The sequence below is a fragment of the Pristiophorus japonicus genome, chromosome 9 (genome assembly GCF_044704955.1).
Source record: "Pristiophorus japonicus isolate sPriJap1 chromosome 9, sPriJap1.hap1, whole genome shotgun sequence".
NCBI classification, from domain to species: Eukaryota; Metazoa; Chordata; class Chondrichthyes; family Pristiophoridae; genus Pristiophorus; species Pristiophorus japonicus.
The window spans coordinates 46,485,868-46,504,165 of NC_091985.1; the positions used below are offsets into that span (position 1 = coordinate 46,485,868).

The 18,298-nt window shown below is 45.7% G+C and overlaps 1 protein-coding gene and 1 non-coding gene across 2 annotated transcripts in view; one reads left to right on the forward strand and one right to left on the reverse strand.

Annotated features, from left to right (window-relative positions):
• The window catches only part of LOC139273031 (stonin-1-like), a 249,855-nt gene that overhangs the window by 196,038 nt on the left and 35,519 nt on the right, over positions 1–18,298 (reverse strand). The gene's annotated exons all lie outside the window — the stretch shown is intronic.
• Positions 2,419–2,491, forward strand: trnar-ccg (transfer RNA arginine (anticodon CCG)). Its single transcript has one exon. It is a non-coding gene; the product is annotated as a tRNA-Arg (tRNA).

An 18,298-nucleotide genomic window follows, 5' to 3' on the forward strand; every position in this document is an offset into this window, starting at 1 on the left:
TCTTGCTGCATTTGGGCATGGACTGCTTCATTATCTGAGGAGTTGCAAATGGAACTGAACACTGTGCAATCATTAGCGAACATCCCCGCTTCTGACCTTATGATGGAGGGAAGGTCATTGATGAAGCAGCTGAAGATGGTTGGGCCCAGGACACTGCCGAGGAACTCCTGCAGTGATGTTCTGGGGCTGTGATGATTGACCTCCAATAACTACAACCATCTTCCTTTGTGCTAGGTATGACTCCAGTCAGTGAAGAGTTTTTCCCCATGATTCCCATTTACTTCAATTTTGCTGAGGTTCCTTGATGCCTCACTCAGTCAAATATTGCCTTGATGTCAAGGGCAGTCACTCTCAGCTCACCTCTGGAATTCAACTCTTTTGTCCATGTTTGGACCAAGGCTGGAATGAGGTCTGGAGCTGAGTGGCCCTGATGGAACCCAAACTGAGCAGCGGTGAGCAGGTTATTGTTGAGTGAGTGCCACTTGATAGCACTGTTGACGACACCTTCCATCACTTTGCTGATGATTGAGAGTAGACTGATGGGGCAGTAATTGGTTGGATTGGATTTGTCCTGCATTTTGTGGCACGGACACACCTGGGCAGTTTTCCACAGTCGGGTAGATGCCAGTGTTATAGCTGTACTGGAACAGCTTGGCTGGAGGCTTGGCTAGTTCTGGAGCACAAGTCTTCAGCACGACAGCCGGGATGTTGTCAGGGTCCATAGCCTTTGCTGTATCCAGCGCACTCAGCCGTTTCTTAATATCACATGGAGTGAATCGAATTGGCTGAAAACTGGCTTCTGTGATTGTGGGACCTCAGGAGGAGGCCGATATGGATCATCCACTTGGCACTTCTGCCTGAAGATGGTTGCAAACACTTCAGCCTTGTCTTTTGCACACGTATACAGCACTCCGCCATCATTGAGGATTCATGGAGCCTCCTCCTCCCGTTATTTGTTTAATCGCCTACCACCATTCACGACTTGATGTGGCAGGACTGCAGAGCTTTGTTCTGATTCATTGATTGTGGGATCACTTAGCTCTGTCTGTAGCATGCTGCTTCCGCTGTTTAGAATTAATATAGGCCTGTGTTGCAGCTTCCCCAGGTTGGCACCTTATTCTTAGGTACACGTCCTGGCTTGTTCTTCTGCATTCCTCGTTGAACCAGAGTTGGTCCCCTGGCTTGATGGTAATGGTAGAGTGAGGGATATGCCGGGCCATGAGGTTACAGATTGTGGTGGAATACAATTCTGCTGCTGCTGATGGCCCACAGCGCCTCATGGATGCCCAGCTTTGAGCTGCTAGATCTGTTCTGAATCTATCCCATTTAACACGGTGGTCGTGCCACACAACACAAAGGGGGTGTCCTCCTTGTGAAGATGAGATTTCGTCTCCACAAGGACAGTGCGGTGGTCATTGCTATCAATGTTATCATGGACAGATGCATCTGTGACAGGTAGATTGGTGAGGACCAGGTCATGTAGGTTTTTCCCTCGTGTTGGTTCTCTCACCACCTGTCGCAGGGCGAGTCTGGCAGCTATGTCCTTCAGGGCTCGGTCAGTAGTGGTGTTACCAAGCCACTCTTGGTGATGGACATTGAAGTCCCCCACCCAGTGTACATTCTGTGCCCTTGCTGCTCAGTGCTTCTTCGAAATGGTGTTCAATATGGAGGAGTACTGATTCATCAGCTGAGGGAAGGTAGTAGGTAGTAATCAGCAACAGGTTTCCTTGCCCATGCTTGACCTGAAGTTATGAGACTTCATGGGGTCCGGAGTCAATGTTGAGGACTCCCTGGGCCACACCCTCCCGACTGTATACTACTGTGCCACTACCTTGAGTGGGTCTGTCCTGCCTGTTGGATGGGACACACCCAGGGATGGCAATTGAGGAGTCTGGGACACGGTCTTAAAGGTATGATTCTGTGAATATGACCATGTCAGTCTGTTATTTGACTAATCTGTAGGACAGTTCCCCCAATTTTGGCACAAGTGCCCAGATGTTCATGAGGAGGACTTTGCAGGGTCGACTGGGCTGGGTGTGTTGTTGTCGTGTCCAAAACCGGTGCTGAGGTTGATGCCGGGTGGTCCGTCCGGTTTTATTCTTCTTATTGTTTTTTTGTAGTAGTTGTGTACAACTGAGTGGCTTGCTCGGCAATTTCAGAGGGCAGTTAAGTCAACCACATTGCTGTGGGTCTGGAATCGCATATAGGCCAGATCGGGAAAGGACGGCAGATTTCCTTCCCTAAAGGACATTGGTGAACCAGATGGGTTTTTACGACAATCAATAGTTTCATGGTCACCATTACTGATACTAGCTTTTTTAATTCTAGATTTATTTAATTAACTGAATTTAAATTTCCCTGCTGCCGTGGTGGGATTTGAACTCACGTCTCTGGATCATTAGTCCAGGTCTCTGTACAGCCCCAGTGGCCTAATGGATAAGGCACTGGTTTCCGGAGCCAGGGATTGTGGGTTCAAGTCCCATCTGGGGTGAAGTATGTTTTTTCACTAAATATATTCAAAAAGGAGTTAGATGAAGTCCTTACTACTAGGGGAATCAAGGGGTATGGTGAGAAAGCAGGAATGGGGTACTGAAGTTGCATGTTCAGCCATGAACTCATTGAATGGCGGTGCAGGCTAGAAGGGCCGAATGGCCTACTCCTGCACCTATTTTCTATGTTTCTATTAGTAGTCCAGTAACATAACCACTGCTACTATTCCTGGTAATGTTCGCCGCTGACTGCAAAATCACGCCCATTATATATTAAAATCAGTCATGTTTCATCAAAAACTCTCATGTCAATCTTGCTAATAAGGGAGATCCCATTATAGTACCGGAAGTACAGAATGTGTAGATAGCGCTGCAATAGGAATTTTCAATGTTAAGGATGCCACACCTTGTCTGTCACAAATACACATACACACACCTAGTATCGCACACAGTAAGTGGTATTGTACAGGTATATGGTCTGCTGTAATCCTCAGTCACCCACCATAACTCGGGCAGAAACACCGGAGAAATGATGTAAAGCTTTTCCCCTCTTTAAGTTCTATTTACAGGAACACAAGTCCAAACCCCTCAGGCTATGAGTGAAACCAGTCCAGACTCATGACTTCATCATAGTTTATCTCATGTCCCAAAGATGAGTCATGGAAATGTTTTAAAACACCTATGAGAAACAGCATTCAGGAGAGGCAATTTAATATATATAATAGATGTACATGAAACAACAAAAATATTCTACTTAGAGCCAAAGTTAATTCCCAAGGGTCTAGCGAGAAGGAGGAACTGAAGGACATCCTTATTAGTCAGGAAATTGTGTTAGGGAAATTGATGGGATTGAAGGCCGATAAATCCCCACGGCTTGATAGTCTACATCCCAGAGTACTTAAGGAAGTGGCCCTAGACATAGTGGATGCATTGGTGATCATTTTCCAACAGTCTATCGACTCTGGATCAATTCCTGTGGACTGGAGAGTAGCTATTGTAACACCACTTTTTAAAAAGGAGGGAGAGAGAAACTGGGAAATTATAGCCCGGTTAGCCTGACATCAGTAGTGGGGAAAATGTTGGAATCCATTATTAAGGATGAAATAGCAGCGCATTTGGAAAGCAGTGATAGGATCGGTCCAAGTCAGCATGGATTTATGAAAGGGAAATTGTCATGTATGTAACCTTCATGTAACAACACTGCAATACTGTATATACTTGAGAAATGCACACCTTGACCACAGGGGGTGAACTTGTGGGAGACACTCCCCACCTGGTCATCCAGGTATATAAAAAGGGAGGTCCCACGCAGGGTCTGCACTTCTTGGTCCTGTGAATAAAGGTGCAGGTCACAGAGTGACCTCATCCATAGAATGTGCCTCGTGTGGATTTGTGGTATTGTGTAAGGACTTTACAGTGGCGACGAGAAACGGGAATCAACGACCCATGAGAAAGGCCACCGGTTAAGCACAGAGGAACAGTACTGTGTTGGTGAGGACTGGGACGATTTCATTGAGAGGCTTCAGCAGAGCTTTGTCACGAAGGACTGGCTGGGAGATGCAGCAGCCGACAAGCGAAGGGCTCATCTACTGACCAGCTGTGGACATAAGACTTACGCGCTCATGAAAGACCTGCTAGCACCTGAGAAGCCGGCGGATAAAACCTTTGAAGAGCTCAGCAAACTAATCAGTGAGCACCTCAAACCGGCGAGCAGCATACACATGGCCCGACATAGATTTTATACCCACCGACGTTGGGAAGGACAGAGCATACCGGACTTCGTTGCGGGCTTCCGGCGCTTGGCCAGCCTCTGTAAGTTCACAGACGCCTGCAGGGGGGAGATGCGAAGGGATTTCTTTATTGAGGGCATCGGTCATGCCGGGATTTTGAGAAAGTTAATCGAGACCAAGGACTTGACCTTGGAAGCGGCGGCGTTGCTGGCTCAGACTTTTATGGCGGGGGAAGAGGAAACCAAGATAATATATGCGCGCAATTCTGACTCCAACGAGGCGATGGATCAGGGGGTCAATATCATAAATGTGACTCAGAGCCCAGCAGGCAGGCAAGGGCAGTTCGACACACCCCAGGCAGCAATAGACCCCAGAACAGGTTTTCAACACAGACAATGGCAGGCTGAACGGACATTTACGCCATCCCAGTGGACAATGCGTTCTGGGATGCGGCCATTGACACCCACTAACAGGGTGCTCAAGAGCAGTCAAAGGGACAATCAGTGAGGAATGCCTGGTAACAGCTCCTTTGTTCCCAACAATGGGAATCTCTGTTCATGCTGGAGGTGTGAGGGCAGACATGCTGCTCAGACCTGCAGGTTTCAACAGTTCGCCTGCAGAAATTGTAACCTCACTGGCCATTTAGCTAGAATGTGCAGGAAGCCTGCTACCAGGCTAATTTACGAGGCGGATGGACCAGAAGAGGGGTCTGCGATGCAGGATGACGTGTGGGGCAAATCAATGGACGCTGAAGTTCAGTGGGTTCATGTAGCAAATATTCACAGCTCATATACCAAAACGCCACCTATGATGATGAAGGTCCTATTAAACGGCATCCCGGTACACATGGAGCTGGACACGGGGGCCAGCCAGTCATTCATCAGCGTTTAGCAATTCGAAAAGCTATGGCCACTCAAAGCCAGCAGACCCAAACTAGAAAGCATTGAGACTCAATTATGGACGTACACCAAAGAAATCATTCCAGTGCTAGGCAGTGCAATGTTGGCTGTCACGCACAATGGATCAGTGAACCGGCTGCTGCCCTGGATTGTCCCGGGCAATGATCCCGCACTGTTGGGGAGGAGCTGGTTAGCTGAGATGAACTGGAAATGGGGGGATGTGCACGCAGACAAACGTAGGTCCCCTGCAGTCAGAATCAGGGGAAGTCATAACGGGGGGAACAAAGAAATGGCGGACCAATTGAACAAGTACTTTGGTTCGGTATTCACGAAGGAGGACACAAACAACCTTCCGGTTATAAAAGGGGTCGGGGGGTCTAGTAAGGAGGAGGAACTGAGGGAAATCCTTATTAGCCGGGAAATTGTGTTTAGGAAATTGATGGGATTGAAGGCCGATAAATCCCCAGGGCCTGATGGACTGCATCCCAGAGTACTTAAGGAGGTGGCCTTGGAAATAGTGGATGCATTGACAGTCATTTTCCAACATTCCATTGACTCTGGATCAGTTCCTATAGAGTGGAGGGTAGCCAATGTAATCCCACTTTTTAAAAAAGGAAAGAGAGAGAAAACAGGGAATTATAGACCGGTCAGCCTGACATCGGTAGTGGGTAAAATGATGGAATCAATTATTAAGGATGTCATAGCAGTGCATTTGGAAAGAGGTGACATGATAGGTCCAAGTCAGCATGGATTTGTGAAAGGGAAATCATGCTTGACAAATCTTCTGGAATTTTTTGAGGATGTTTCCAGTAGAGTGGACAAGGGAGAACCAGTTGATGTGGTATATTTGGACTTTCAGAAGGCGTTCGACAAGGTCCCACACAAGAGATTGATGTGCAAAGTTAGAGCACATGGGATTGGGGGTAGTGTGCTGACATGGATTGAGAACTGGTTGTCAGACAGGAAGCAAAGAGTAGGAGTAAATGGGTACTTTTCAGAATGGCAGGCAGCGACTAGTGGGGTACCGCAAGGTTCTGTGCTGGGGCCCCAGCTGTTTACACTGTACATTAATGATTTAGATGAGGGGATTAAATGTAGTATCTCCAAATTTGCGGATGACACTAAGTTGGGTGGCAGTGTGAGCTGCGAGGAGGATGCTGTGAGGCTGCAGAGCAACTTGGATAGGTTAGGTGAGTGGGCAAATGCATGGCAGATGAAGTATAATGTGGATAAATGTGAGGTTATCCACTTTGGTGGTAAAAACAGAGAGACAGACTATTATCTAAATGGTGACAGATTAGGAAAAGGGGAGGTGCAAAGAGACCTGGGTGTCGTGGTACATCAATCATTGAAGGTTGGCATGCAGGTGCAGCAGGCGGTTAAGAAAGCAAATGGCATGTTGGCCTTCATAGCAAGGGGATTTGAGTACAGGGGCAGGGAGGTGTTGCTACAGTTGTACAGGGCATTGGTGAGGCCACACCTGGAGTATTGTGTACAGTTTTGGTCTCCTAACCTGAGGAAGGACATTCTTGCTATTGAGGGAGTGCAGCGAAGGTTCACCAGACTGATTCCCGGGATGGCGGGACTGACCTATCAAGAAAGACTGGATCAACTGGGCTTGTATTCACTGGAGTTCAGAAGAATGAGAGGGGACCTCATAGAAACATTTAAAATTCTGACGGGGTTAGACAGGTTAGATGCAGGAAGAATGTTCCCAATGTTGGGGAAGTCCAGAACCAGAGATCACAGTCTAAGGATAAGGGGTAAGCCATTTAGGACCGAGATGCGGAGGATCTTCTTCACCCAGAGAGTGGTGAACCTGTGGAATTCTCTACCACAAAAAGTTGTTGAGGCCAATTCACTAAATATATTCAAAAAGGAGTTCGATGAGGTCCTTACTATTAGGGGGATCAAGGGATATGGCGAGAAAGCAGGAAGGGGGTACTGAAGTTGAATGTTCAGCCATGAACTCATTGAATGGCGGTGCAGGCTAGAAGGGCCGAATGGCCTACTCCTGCACCTATTTTCTATGTTTCTATGCAGTGTCATCTGTGGAGCGAAGTTCATGCTCACAGGTCCTACAGCAATTTGAGCCTCTATTCCAACCTGGCGTCAGGATGTTCAAAGATACCAAAGTAGTGATTCGCATCACCCCGGACGCCAGACCAGTATACCACAAAGCCAGAGCTGTGCCGTATGTGATGCGGGAAAAAATTGAAAGCGAATTCAATTGAAAGCGTTTGCTGAGAGAGGGCATCATCTCGCCCGTTGAATTCAGCGACTGGGCGAGCCCCATTGTTCCCATCCTAAAAGCGGATGGCTCTGTCAGGATCTGTGGCAACTACAAGGCCACTATCAACCGGGTGTCCCTACAAGACCAATACCCGCTTCCGAGAGTGGAGGATCTTTTTGCCACGCTGGCAGGCGGCAAGCTGTTTACCAAGTTGGACCTCACTTCAGCCTACATGACCCAAGAACTGGCCGACGAATCCAAACTACTGACCACAATCACCACGCACAAGGGACTGTTTGTTTACAACATGTGCCCGTTTGGCATTCGATCAGCGGCCGCGATCTTTCAAAGAAACATGGAAAGCCTGCTCAAATCCATTCCTGGAACGATCGTATTCCAGGATGACATCCTCATCACGGGTCGGACACCGAGGAACACCTCCACAACCTGGAAGAGGTGCTATGCTGACTGGACCGGGTAGGGCTGCGACTCAAGAAACCTAAGTGTGTGTTTTTGGCTCCCGAAGTCGAGTTTCTGGGCAGGAGGGTTGCTGCAGATGAGATTCGGCCTACCGAATCCAAAACAGAGGCGATTCGACGAGCGCCCAAGCCCTGCAACACATCAACGTTGCATTCATTTCTGGGGCTCTTGAACTATTTCGGGAACTTTCTGCCGAACTTAAACACATTGTTGGAGCCGCTACACATGCTCCTGCGTAAGGGTTGCGATTGGTTTTGGGGGGACTGTCAAGAACGGGCTTTCAATCGGGCGTGTAACCTACTCTGTTCAAATAAGTTGTTGACCCTGTACAACCCCTGTAAGAAATTGGTTCTGACATGTGATGCATCGTCCTATGGGGTTGAGTGCGTGTTGCAGCAGGGCAATGCTGAGGGCCAACTACAACCTGTGGCTTATGCCTCCAGGTCGCTCTCTCAAGCAGAACATGGATATGGGATGGTTGAGAAGGAAGCACTCGCATGTGTCTATGGGATGAAAAAGATGCACCAGTACCTTTTTGGCAGGAGGTTCGAATTAGAAACAGACCACAAGCCGTTAACATCCCTATTGTCAGACAGCAAGGCTGTCAATGCCAATGCATCAGCTCGCATACAGCGATGGGCTCTCACGCTGGCTGCATATGACTACACCATTTGGCACCGGCCGGGAACTGAAAATTGCGCTGACGCGCTCAGTAGGCTTCCACTGGCCACCACTGGCTTCCACCGAGGGGGCAGCGGAGCAAAGCGCTGAGATGGTCATGGCCGTTGATGCCTTTGACTGCGCAGGCTCCCCCATCACAGCCCGCCAGATCAAAATCTGGACCAACAGGGATTCCCTCCTATCTTTGATTAAGAAATGTGTGCTGACTGGGGATTGGGCGCCCGCACACGGAGCATGCCCTGAGAAGGTCAGACCGTTTCACAGGCGGATGGACGAGCTCTCCATTCAAGCCGACTGCCTACTATGGGGCAGCCGGGTAGTCATGCCCCAGAGGGGCAGGGAAGCTTTCATCAGGGAACTCCACAGCGAGCACCTAGGCATCATGCTGATGAAGGCCATTGCCCAGTCACACGTTTGGTGGCCTGGAATTGATTCAGACCTGGAACACTGTGTTCACAGGTGTACAACATGTGCTCAGCTGGGAAATGCCCCCAGGGAGGCCCCGTTCAGCCCATGGCCCTGGCCATGGTCACGTATTCATGTAGACTACATGGGCCTGTTCATGGAGAAAATGTTTCTCATCGTGGTTCATGCGTACTCGAAATGGATCGAGTGCATCATTTTGAATTCGTGCATGCCATCCACCACTGTGGAGAGTCTACGTGCGGTCTTTGCGACCCACGGTTTGCCGGACATACTTGTTAGCGATAATGGCCCATGTTTCACTAGCTACGAATTCCGGGAGTTCATGTCGGGTAATGGCATCAACCATGTCAGGACAGCACCGTTCAAGCCGCCTCCAATGGCCAGGCAGAACGTGTGGTCCAAATCATAAAACAAGACATGCTCAGGATTCAAGGTCCCCCCGTTCAATGCCGCCTATCGCGCCTCCTGCTGGCCTATAGGTCCCGATCGCACTCGCTCACGGGGGTCCCGCCGTACACTCAGAACCCTCATTCATCCTGTCTTGTCCGACATTGTTGAGGGCAAGCGCCAGTGCCAAAATGAGTACCATGACCGTAATTCAAGGGGGAGATGTATAGAAATTGATGACCCTGTTTTTGTTCTCAGTCACGCTTTGGGGCCCAAATGGCTTGAAGGTACTGTAATAGACAAAGAGGGGAATAGGGTCATCGTGGTTAAACTTAACAATGGGCAGATATGCCACAAGCATCTGGACCAAGTAAAAAACCAAGCATGGACACTGAGGAACCTGAGGAAGATCATGAGTTGGTATTCACACCACCGCCAGTGAATGAGCAACAAGAACATTCAGCAGCATGCACAGTCCCTGCGGTCAGCCCGGAATCACCACAGGGGACAGACACACATGCCAAGGCTCAACAGCCAGAGCCCCAACTGCGGCGCTCCACGAGGAGCGCAGACCACCCGAAAGATCCCAATAAGACGTTGCGGGGGGGAGGGGGGGAGGTGATGTCATGTATGTAACCTTCATGTAACAACACTGCAATACCACAGGAGGTGAACTTGTGGGAGACACTCCTCACCTGGTCATCCAGGTATATAAAAAGGGAGGTCCCACACAGGATCAGCACTTCTTGGTCCTGTGAATAAAGGTGCAGGTCACAAAGTGACCTCGTCCTTAGAATGTGCCTCGTGTGGATTTGTGGTATTGTGTAAGGACTTTATAGAAATCATGCTTGACAAATCTTCTGGAATTTTTTGAGGATGTAACTAGTAGAGTGGACAAGGGAAAACCAGTGGATGTGGCGTATTTGGACTTTCAAAAGGCTTTTGACAAGGTCTCACACAAGAGATTGGTGTGCAAAATCAAAGCAATGGTATTGGGGGTAATGTACTGACGTGGATAGGGAACTGGTTGGCAGACAGGAAGCAGAGAGTCTGGATAAATGGTTCCTTTTCAGAATTGCAGACAATGACTAGTGGGGTGCCGCAGGGCTCAGTGCTGGGACCCGAGCTATTTACAATATACATTAATGATTTAGATGAAGGAATTGAGTGTAATATCTCCAAGTCTGCAGATGACACTAAGCTGGGTGGCGGTGTGAGCTGTGAGGAGGATGCTAAGAGGCTGCAGGGTGACTTGGACAGGTTAGGTGAGTGAGCAAATACATGGCAGATGCAGTATAATGTGGATAAATGTGAGATTATCCACTTCGGTGGCGAAAACATGAAGGCAGAATATTATCTGAATGGTGGCAGATTAGGAAAAGGGGAGGTGCAACGAGACCTGGGAGTCATGGTACATCAGTCATTGAAGGTTGGCATGCAGGTGCAGCAGGCAGTGAAGAAGGCAAATGGCATGTTGGCCTTCATAGCTAGGGGATTTGAGTTTAGGAGCAGGGAGGTCTTGTTGCAGCTGTACAGGGTCTTGGTGAAGCCTCACCTGGAATATTGTGTTCAGTTTTGGTCTCCTAATCTTAGGAAGGACATTCTTGCTCTTGAGGGAGTGCAGCGAAGGTTCACCAGACTGATTCCCGGGATGGCAGGACTGACATATAAGGAGAGACTGGATCGACTGGGCCTGTATTCACTGGAGTTTAAAAGAATGAGAGCGCATCTCATAGAAACATATAAAATTCTGACAGGACTGGACAGGTTAGATGCAGGAAGAATGCTCCTGATGTTGGGGGAGTCCAGAACCAGGGGTCACAGTCTAAGGATAAGGGGTAAGTCATTTAGGACCGAGATGAGGAGGAACTTCTTCACTCAGAGAGTTGTTAACCTGTGGAATTCTCTTCCGCAGAGAGTTGTTGATGCCAGTTCATTGGATATATTCTAGAGGGAGTTGAATATGGCCCTTACGGCTAAAGGGATCAAGGGGTATGGAGATTAAGCAGGAAAGGGGTACTGAGGTGAATAATCAGCCATGATCTTATTGAATGGTGGTGCAGGCTCGAATGGCCGAATAGCCTACTCCTGCACCCATTTTCTATGTTTGTATGTTTCTATTCCAAAAAATTAAGCGAGCATTTCCAATACTCAATCAAATCAGCCAATGTTAATAGATCTTTATTTCACATTATTTGTCAGATAAGAGTACCACAATATAAGTATGTGTTTCTACATGTTAAACATTTAAAAAGTCAAACCATAAATGATCCAGTCATGCAGCATTGCGAATACAGAAGGTTTATATAATGAATAAACAGTATTATTCTGTGGTTGTATTAGACCATGTAATATTCACTTCTGTAGTACACTGTACTGTGTATACCTGTAACAGTAATGCAACAATCTAAAAAGCACTTTTCAATGTAAGAAGACAAATTCCTTATAGGTTATCCCCTTGAAAATCAAGAGAGAAATTCTAGACCATAATGCAACACTATATATATATATATATTCTGTAAGGGTATGGATCAATTTTATTTCTCATTTGCTTTGTTTTTTCCTGGTATCTCAAGATCTGCACATTTACCATTGCCAAGACGGCATGCGGGTGGCATTGATCTGGGCCTACAACATTAGCTGCTATGAGGAGCATGAGAGCAGCCAGACTCTGAACCTCCCTCCTTTTCTGTGGGAAGTTCTTGGTCTCGAATCCTCACAGTGATGCATCTGAAATTTGGAACTCTTCGATGTGGGATGATCATGGAGATATAGCCCATCGTACCAATCTCATGGTGTCGTGTGCACTCCAATTATTCTTGTGCCTTGAATTATTCCAGGAATGCTAGGAGTTAAAGGGGCACCACATCGTGAAAGTTGTTTGTTGAATTTTTTGCTGTTTCCTTACAAACACACAGGTTAATGTAAATCACATTGAAATGCATCATTTGCGCGTGATGTGCCACTTTCATCTGGACGACATAGTTCTTCTCACTCTCAGAGCAAAACAATGTTTGTCAGTAATTTTTCCTTCAGACAGTAACCCTTTAAGAACGCTCTTTCTTTTTGTACATTTCTTTACATCCACATAACACTCATTTCAGAAAATGTGATTTTGTAAATCTCATCAGAAATATAAAAAAAATGCATTTGGAAGTTGTGTTATGTTGTTTTACAATACTCCAAAGATTTTAAAAATTAAATCTGCATAGGTTATCCATTTGAATTTTTATTCGCCTTTTAAAAAAATATGATTTTTCTTGTGTAAGTTCTTGTGCTAATCTGGCTGAGATACATTAGCTGGGCATCTACTGTCAACATCAAGCACTCCCAGATTCGTTATAGTACAGTTTCAGATTAAAGCCCCCAAAATAGCATTCATTACATGTACTGACAGCTTGGACAGGATGGGGGGCCAAATTTGTTGCTGGCTCACAGCTTGTACAACGCAAGTGACAAAATTATTGCCTATTCGTTTGTGCTGTTTGCACAAAACTGTTGCACTGCTCTGACATTGTTGCTGACTTTTGAGTATTCAATACATTTATTGAAACTATATTTGTTTTTATTCTCCACACTATTCTACATTTAGTATTTGCTTTCAGTTAAGCAAAGGTTAGTTTTGAATATACATTGCGTCACTATAGTATGTCACAAAGCACTAGTGAATAATGAAATTATCTACAGTGCAATAGATTCAATAGTTTGAAGTTTTAAATGTTACCAACAGTTATTAGTAGCCTACCTACTAAAAATGAGATTGTTGATCAAATAAAGCATTTTTTTTAATAGAAATAGTTTAATTCTAAAGCAATTTATCCTTGTGGAAATATTCAGATCATTAGAAGTTGGTGCTACCAGTATTCAAATTGAATACAATTAGTGTAAGTGATGGGTAGTATAGTCTAGTGTAAGTGATGGGTAGTATAGTCTACAGAATTAACCCATAATCTTAAATGTCATAAAGGGAGATAGCTGCACACTTACTAATCTCTCTCAGTTATCCCTTGTTACTTTGTTTAATGCTTAAAACTGCTGGCTGGAGTCAGTCTGGGAGCAGACATTTTGAGTAAAGTTCCCCCTGCTGTGACACATTTCACAGTTCCAATTCATGATATCACAGGAGGGGGAGCTCTAAGCAAAATGTTTCTTCCTAGACTGGCTGCACAGGGTACAGCTAAACCGAGTAACAAGAAGTGCTTGACAGACACCACTAAGTGCACAGGCATCTATTCCCCTTAATAAAATAGCTGTGGGTACCCCTTTCTAACATTTAACATTGTTATGGGGCAATTCAGTAGGTAACACATGCCCTTTAATATTTTATAAATCATATCACTTCATTTTTAATCTATGAAGGTGAAATTTTCTTTTAATGTTTAATCATTCAGAAATGTTTCCAAAGGAAATACAGCAGTTTTTAATTTTCTTCTTTCTTAACATCTGCATCAGATATTGGAAGCATTGCAATAAGCACATTTTCAAATATTATTTACATCCAAGACCGTATTTGTAGGAGTTTTATAATGTTAACGAACTACAGGAGTAACATGCAATAGACTAACTATTAGAATCATTTTACTGTAATTGCTCCCAAACCTTATTAATCTCTGTCTCAGCATAGTGATTTTCCTGAAGTCCAGCTCTGCATTCAGTTAATTTTCTTGTATCTATATTGATTTTATTTATTTTTGTGGACTGAATTAATAATTATAATTGGCTGAAGAAATGTCACATGTGAGAAAACATTTCTCACTAATCCTCACGACTTCTTCAATTCCTCTGTTGACATCATTCACTGAAGACCATTGGCCACCACCACCAAGGGCTAGAACATAAGAAATGGGAGTTGGAGTAGGCCATTTGGCCCTTCGAGCCTGCTCTTGAATTCAACAAGATCATGGCTGATCTTCTACCTCAACTCCACCTTCCCGCACTATTCCCATATCCCTTTGTTCCCAAAAATGTATCGACTTCTGTCTTGAATATACTCAACAACTGAGCATCTACAGCTCTCTGGCGTAGTTAATTCCAAAGATTCACAACCCTTTGAGTGAAGTAATTTCTCCTCATCTCAGTCCTAAATGGCCGACTCCTTATCCTGAGACTGTGACCCTGTGTTGTAGATTCCCCAGTCAGGGAAAACATTTTCTCTGCATTAACCCTGTCAAGTTGCTTAAGAATTTTATATGTTTTAATTATATCACCTCTGATTCTTCTAAACTCTAGGGAATATAGGCCTAGTCTACTCAATCTCTCCTCATAGGGCAATCCCCTCATTGCAGGAACCAGTCTAGTGAATCCTTGTTGCACTCCCTCAAAGGCAAGCACGTCTCTCCTTAGGTAAAGAGACCAGAGCTGTACACTGTATCCAGGTGTGGCCTTGCCAAGGTCCTGTATAATTGCAGTAAGACTTCTTTGCTCTTATACTCTAATTCCTTTGTAACAAAAGCTAACATACCATTTGCTTTCCTAACTGCTTGCTGTATTTGCATGTTAACTTTCTGTGATTCATGTTCAAGGACACCCAGGTCCCTCTGAATGTAAACATTTCCCAGTCTCTCATCATTCAAAAAATATTCTGCTTTTGTGTTTTTCCTACCAAAGTGGCTAACGTCACACTTTCCCACATTGTATTCGATTTGCCATGCCTATCGGTTGTTCGACCAAAAAAAAATCATGCTTTATACGGCATTTGTCAAAATGGTGAGAGGTTGTCCTCCTTGCATTCTATTACTGAGCACTGCTACATATTGAGCCACCACACTACAAGATGGGCTCACTTCAATTATGGAGTGCATTCCAGTCATTGGTTGCCACTGAGGAGTCAGGAAAGCCAATTTAATATACATAACAGATTTGCATTTGTTTAGGTCTATATCTGTGGAAATAAATCAAATACTGACTACAATTGTCAGACTATAAGGTAACATCTTTGCCCCTCGGGTTAAGGTTTAAAGTAAAAGCATTACCCCCTCAGTTTAATCATTGAATCATAGTGATACAGCACAGAAAGAGTCCATCCTGCCTATCATGCCTGTGCTGGCTCTTTGAAAGAGCTATCCAATTAATCCCACTCTCCTGGCCTTTCCCCATTGCCTTGCAATATTTTCCCGTCAAGTATTTATCCAATTCCCTTTTGAAAATTATTATTGAATCTGCTTCCACCACCCTTTCAGATCATAACAACTCACTGTGTAAAAATATTTCTCCTCATCTCGCCTCTGGTTCTTTTGGCACTTGCCTTAAATCTGTGTCCTCTGGTTATCGACCCTTCTGTCACTGGAAACAGTTTCTTCTTATTTACTCTGTGAAACCCTTCATGATTTTGAACACCTCAATTAAATCTGCCTTTAACCTTCTCTGCTTTAAGAAGAACAACCCCAGCTTTTCTATCCTCTCCACGAAACTGAAGTCTTTCATCCCTGGCACCATTCTAGTAAATCGCGTCTGAACCCTTTCTAAGATCTTGACATCCATCCTAAAATTCTAGCTGGGGCCTAACCAGTGATTTATAGAGTTTAGCATAACATCCTTGCTTTTATATTCTATGGGATAAAAGTTCAGGTGTTTTATGCCAGCCGTTACTGGCAAAAAATAGCGAAAAGTCGGCGATCGACACTCTTTCACCAGCTGGTGGCGGGTCCTGAGGCATCCACCATTTTCCGAGGCCCGGCAGCACTGCCAGTAAGAGCGATGGCCCTGCAAATTCAAAATGCTGCTTGACCTGCTGAGTATTTCCAGCATTTTATGCTTTTATTTCAGATTTACAGCATCCGCTCGCAGAGGGAAGAGGAAGACACAGAAGAGGAAGAAGCCAAAGAGGAGGAAGCAGAAGGAAGGATGCAAATCCCTATTCCCCGTTCAACATTTGTCCCACACCTTTCCTTCCCTCTGTTACTGACCATTACAACATCTTCCTGGCCACGATGATGAAAGAAAAGCCACCACAAAGCAAACTTTCCAATCCAAGTTTATACATCTATCCATCCAATATGACATCAAGAAATCAACTCATCACCCTTATGCATTCTCTTAGTAATTGCCTTTGCCTATCCTATTGATGTCACACAGTGCTATCCCAGTGGCTGCAGCATGGCTGGTGGAAAGCTGCTGACTTTCAGTGGGGGACACTGCAAATGGCCTTGCTTGTTGACCTTGAGGAGTTGGTGGCTCGGAGTGTGAAACTTCTTCACTCTCCTCTCCCTCTTCTTGGTCAACCACTGGCTGGGTAGGTTGCATTTTTGGGGTGTGTGAAATAAAGAAGGCACAAGGGTGGAGTTGTAGTGAGGGGAGGACGGGAAAGCAAGAGGTGCATGCGAGAAGGAGGATAACAGATGAGGATACCAATATCTTGTATCCTTTCTGTTTGCAGCTGGCCAATTGCTCAGACATGCCCCTGCTAAGAATGGCTAGCACCATCTCCTCCAAAGGGGTGAGGTGAAACTAGGAATGGGAGGTGTGCCTCGTGATTGGTACAGATTGTTGATTGGTGATTGAGGGGAGGAGTCGTGCATTAAGAATTGTGTGAGGCTAGTGATTCAGTTGGTAGGAGACGGCTTTTGAAGATGTAGTCACTGACCTTGAACACTGGTCTTAGGTCATGAAGCTTCTTTGGGCACTGGGGCCAGGTGGTGGGGGCGACACTGCTGGCAATGACGGCCTCGGTGATCTGGTCCTACATCCTTCTTTCTGGAGGGCCTCCTGGCCCCTGTGAGTCGAGGGCCAGTCTTGCAGTGGTGACCTGCTGCACAAAGCTGGACTACTGCGTGCGAGATTCTGGGTGCCCTTTCCCTGGCTTGCTGAGCTATTTGTTCTAGCTCTGAAGCACTTTTCTCATTTTCTAAGGTGCGGAAGGGAATTCTAGCGCACTCACTGCATCGCTTCCAGAGGCTGTTGGAACATGAAATGTCGCTTCTCGATGCCAACGTCACCTCCGATGCCTACACTAACATTATCAGGGGGGCATTACATGGTAAATTTAGCGCTGGGCTAAAAATCTTTAGTCCCCAATGCAAACTTTCCTCTCCTACCGGCGCAACCATTTTCAGTGGCTGTTAACCCAAGGGCACAGTGACAACAGCAACTCTTTTGTCGCAGTCCAATTTCCAGGCCGCAGCCTCTATATAAAGCCAAGGTTCCCTTTTGCTTTTTTAACAGCCTTCTCAACTTGCCCTGCCACCTTCAAAGCTTTGTGTACGTACGCCTACAGGTCTCTCTGTTGCTACACCTCCTTTAAAATTGTACCATTTAGTTTAGTTATATTGCCTCTCCTCATTCTTCCTACCAAAATGCATGACATCACACTACTCTGCGTTAAATGTCATCTGCCATGTGTCTATCCATTTCACTATGTCCTCCTGAAGTCTGTTCCTCACTGTTTATTAAATTCCCGAGTTTCATGTCATCTGCAAACTTTGAAATTGTATGATAAATTTATAAATAAGTCACTCGAGAATTCGCTTCTGCACATGGATAAGTGTCTTTAAAACTGCTCCATTTTCATACCCAGCTTCTCCGAAGCCTTGGGTTACCCAGGTCCAAGTCATTAATATATATCAAAAAGAGCAGTGGACTATAAAGTAAAACCATTTTTCCATTGTTTACTGGAATTACCTTGGGTAGACAAGAAATCCCTCACCCCAGGCAGTGACAGAGAAACAGCGCATGGTACCATGGACTATACTGATTTCCCAATCTCAGTCACACTCTGCAGGCTGGCACCATGGAAGTGGGCAAACACAAATAGAGAGCCTCCACCAGACCAGTTTTGCATGACAGCAGCTAAAAGTAGCACTGATGATGATTTGGAAGCAAACTCTCTGCCTTCCCAGATGTAGGAGGTCCTCCACAGCTGGGGTAGTGGGCAAGTGGGGGGTGGGGGTGGGGGAGGGGGGGAACCGTGGAAAATATATAGTTGTAAAGGAAGGGCAAGATATTCTCAAAGAATAGTGTCATCGACTGAGCATTACC